Here is a 4,664-nt window from a genome sequence, read left to right as displayed (position 1 = left end):
CTTCATAACTTTTTTTTTTTTTTAGACTCCATGTATCTGTGTTAGCATATGGGTATTTGTTTTTCTCTTTCTGACTTACTTCACTCTGTATAACAGACTCTAGGTCCATCCACCTCACTACAAATAACTCAATTTCCTTTCTTTTTATGGCTGAGTAACATTCCATTGTGTATCTGTGCCACATCTTCTTTATCCATCCATCTGCCGATGGACACTTAGGTTGCCTCCACGTCCTGGCTATTGTAAATAGTGCTGCAGTGAACATCATGGTACATGACTCTTTTTGAATTATGGTTTTATCAGGGTATATGCCCAGTAGTGGAATTGCTGGGTCATATGGTAGTTCTATTTGTAGTTTTTTAAGGAACCTCCATACTGTTCTTCATAGTGGCTGTATCAATTTACATTCCCACCAACAGTGTAGAGGGTTCCCTTTTCTCCACACCCTCTCCAGCATTTGTTGTTTGTAGATTCTCTGATGATGCCCATTCTGACTGGTGTGAGGTGGTAGCTCATTGTAGTTTTGATTTCCGTTTCTCTAATGATTAGTGATGTTGAGCATCCATTCATGTGCTTCTTGGCCGTCTGTATGTCTTCTTTGGAGAAATGTCTGTTTAGGTCTTCTGCCCAGTTTTGGATTGGGTTGTTTGCTTTTCCGATATTGAGCTGCATGAGCTGCGTGTACATTTTGGAGATGAATCCTTTGTTGCTTCATTTGCAAATATCTTTTCCCATCTCAGGCGTTTAAAGTGGAGGGCAGAGCAGGCTGCATTTGTGGGTGTTAACATGTTGATTTGTGTTTCAGCAGCAGTCCTCTCCTTGTCAAACCAAGCCAACTTTTGTTTTTTAATTATTTAAATAACTCCTTCTAGGTGTTGGGCCCTCCCTCCTGCACCCCATCTTCTCCCCCGCTGGCCTTCCCCCAGCCAGTCCTGAATTACAACTAAGAGAATCACCCATGTTTCCCCAGGTCCACTGGATACACCCTGCCCTCCAAGCCCGCCTCTGGGAAGAGGGGGTATCGGGATGGAAACCGTTGAGCTGCACTCAAAGGCCTTTGGCTGGAAAGAATGCGCCACCACAAAGTTAGGACAGGAACGTTCCTAGCAGCTGCCCGAGAAAAGCGTCATGGGGTCTGAGTGCAAGACGGCCCTCTGCAAGGGGCGGGGCGCTTTGCAAAACACACAGGGCAGAACTGTGCGTCCTCGGGCAGCCCAGCCCTTCCACGTGGCGGGGACCTCTCCATCCTTTCCTGTGAGCAGTGCCCGCCTAGATTCGGGGCTGGTTCCCACCTCATGTGTCCATGCTTCACGCTTTTCATGCACAGAACCTTTAGGATTTCGGGGGCCGCCAATCATCAGAGTCATTAGTGCCACCGCTGGGAGGCTTTGGCCGCCCCCTCCCTGTTCATTTTCTTGGCAATGAGCGTGTGAGTTTTAAGGAATTCTTTTCGTTTTCACTTGCTGGGAGATAAATGAAAGAAAAACAATGACGGAAAATAACGCACGCCGAATGTTAGAGGCACTGCAGTCAGGACAGTTTATTTCCTCCAGCGTTCACCTATGGTAAATACAGAGCTGGCCCTACGGTGGGCCCAGCCGGGCTGGCTTCCCACCCACAGATCCAGAGGGCTCCCCCCTCCCACCAGCAGGGTATGCCCACGTCACAGCAAGATTTACAACAGCAGCACACCAAGGTGGGTCCTGTTACAAAAGCGTTCCTCTTTGGGAAACGAGGGTGAAATGTTATTGTAATTTAGCTGTACCACTGAATAAGCAAACTAGCCCATGTTCTGCGCCACCCAGGCTTTGCTCAATCTCAGGGCTTTAAATTGCTTTTCTTCCCTGCAAATTCACCCAGTCTTTGCAGGGAGGGAGGTTTCATGGACCTTGACGTGGTTCCTTGCCACCCAGAGTGCCCTCTCTGAAATGTGACCCTGGGCTAGACATCCAGGGAAAGTCTTGCCGGGATCAGGTGTAGAAAGTTGGACCTGTCATCTCTGGAGATGCTCTTGCCCTTTTGCCAACAGATGGAGTGTTCTGCTATAAATCTGTTAACTGTGGTCAGGGTGGAGAAGGCATGGGGAGAAGCTACAGAAGAGGTTGCTCAGGTATGATTTGGGCTGGGGGCCTCAGAACCCTGGGAGAAAATGTAAGAAGGTCCAACTTTTCACACTTACGTGTCACACAACCGTGGACCATGCTTCCAAGGATGCGGCCCCAGGGAGAGGCAGACCAGCATCTTCAACAAAAACTCATGCCAAGAGGATGCAGATGTGCACAGTAGCTCCAAACTCAAGTCCATGAACGGAGCCCCCAATTCAAAGGCTCTTCCTCCCTGATCCTGGCACCGGCGGGGAATGGTTTTCTCTACTTGGTGAGTTGGGATATTTCCATGATGCTGGACCATGAAGAAGGTGGTCCAAGCTGGCTATTCCCTCCACCTCCATCCCTACTTCCACACTCATCAAAACGGTGAAAAAAGTGCCAATTACCCCAAAGCTTCAGCAGGACACTGCTCACCTCAGGGTGTGACAAACTTCAAGAAGAGTGAAGAACTGGGACTCTCACATGCCTCCTCACTCACCTTTCTTTTTTTCTCAGGTTGCTATAGTAAGTGTATGAAAAGAGAGGATAAGTCCCCAGATCTATTCAACCCCACGAGTCTTCTGCAAAACCGTATCAGTTTGGATGGTTACCTCCACCGCAGCCCACAATGTGGCCTGCAGGACATCCTTATGGGACTAAAAAACCAAATTCTTCACTGACTCACCTGCTCCAGCGCTCCCAGGTGGCGATGACAGCATGCCAGTCTCCGAAAATGTAAAATTAGAGAATCAAAGTGTGAGGATGGGTCTCACGTAACAGAAACCTCAAAACCTCTCCCAAGATGCAAGAAAGGTTTCCTTTAGGACGGGCTCCTGCATTTCGTCTTGTCAAATGGCTTAGGATGGGTTTCCATCATTTCTCTTGAGAGGCGTTTTCGAAATCTTCAAAGGCACGCGGCCGAGCGTATTTCCCCGGCATTCAGCCCTACCATTCTCCTCTCTTGGTTTTATCCCGATCTTCCTAATTATAACTCTTGCACTGTGCTGAGAAATTCTCCGTTCTCCTTGGTCTTTCTGTCTTTCAAGGATTCATGGATACTTGAGGACCCCCAGTACTGACTCAGCCAGCTCTGCTTGTTGGAAGCCTTCTGTCTTTCCTCAGAATCAATCCCCCATTTCCTTCATGACGTGAATTGTTGTCCCCTGAAATCTGTCCAGTGAGTCTACACCTGACCCTCTCGACAATCCTGGGGTCTCCAAAATCCCCCCTCTCATCTACGCCCATCTGTGTCCTCCTGTGGAATTCCAGGGCACTCGGGACACCCGTTCCACTCCCCCAAACCCCCACCAAACCAGCCTGGTCTCTCCCTGGATGCTACACGTGCCCCCAATTGGACGTTTTTGACATGTTTAGACCGTGTTTCCAACCTCCCTGAGTTGGACGTCTCAGTTTCTCATTAGGAATCGAGCTTCATAAGAAAAGGTCATCAGGATGCTACTTGTCCCCTCTTCTAAAGATTCACATAACATAAAACTAACCATTTTAAAGTGCACAGTTCAATGGCCGTTAGAACACTCACAGTGTTGGACAACCATGACCTCTATCTAGTTCTAGAACCTTCTCATCCCCACCAAGGGAAACTCTGCACTCATTAGCAATCACCCCTCCCCTTTCCCCCTGCCCCAGCCCCAGACAACCACAAATCCACTTTCTGTCTCTGTGGATTTGCCTGTTCTGGACGTTTCCTATCAATGGAATCACACACTGTGTGTCCTCCTGTGTCTGCTTCTCTCACTGAGCATCGTGTGTTCAAGGTCCATCCAGGTTGTAGCCTGGGTCAGAGCTTCACTCCTTTTCATGGTTGAGTCATATTCCACTGTGTGGATGGACCCCATGCTGTTTATTCATTCTTCCATTGATGGGTATTTGGGTTATTTCCACCTTTTGGTTATTATGGGTGGTGCTGCTATGAACATACATGTACATGTATTTGTTTCAACACCGGTTGTTAAGTGTTTGGGGTAAGGAGTGAAATTCCTGGGTCATGTGGTAATTCTATATCTAACTTATTGAGGGACTTTCCTATTTGCCTCTCTTCATAAAGTCTCATAAAAGATGAGAAAATCCAGGAGAAAACCGTCCAAGCTAGCATAGTAAAGGCAACCACGTGCATAGGGAGAGAGGTCACTTCTGATTGTCACAGTTGGGGAGGGGGGCTACCAGCATGTGGTGGGTGGAGACCAGAGATTCTGCTCCACAGCCCACAGGGCACAGGACGCCCCATAGCAGAGAATCATCCAGCCCCAAATGTCAATAGGCGGAGGCTGAGAAACACTGACTTAGCATGAGAGACTTAATATCCACCTATTGACTGATTTATCAACCTATCTTCTATCTATCATCTATCTGTTATCTATCTATATATCTTTACCTACTTTCCATCTTTCCATTATCTATCTATCTATCTTTCTCTCTGTCTATCATCCATCATCTATTTGTCTATCATCTGTCTATCTATTGATCAATCATCTGTCTATTACCTATCATCTATCTAGCTATTTATCAATCGATCTGTCATCTATCTACCTATTATCTATCATTTGTCTATCATCTATC

This window comes from Aethalodelphis obliquidens, unplaced genomic scaffold (assembly GCF_003676395.1).
Source record: "Aethalodelphis obliquidens isolate GAN/ISIS:26980383/991018 unplaced genomic scaffold, ASM367639v1 scaffold91, whole genome shotgun sequence".
NCBI lineage: Eukaryota > Metazoa > Chordata > Mammalia > Artiodactyla > Delphinidae > Aethalodelphis > Aethalodelphis obliquidens.
The sequence above is the reverse complement of the archived record's forward strand: the minus strand, read 5'-3'. Positions refer to the sequence as shown.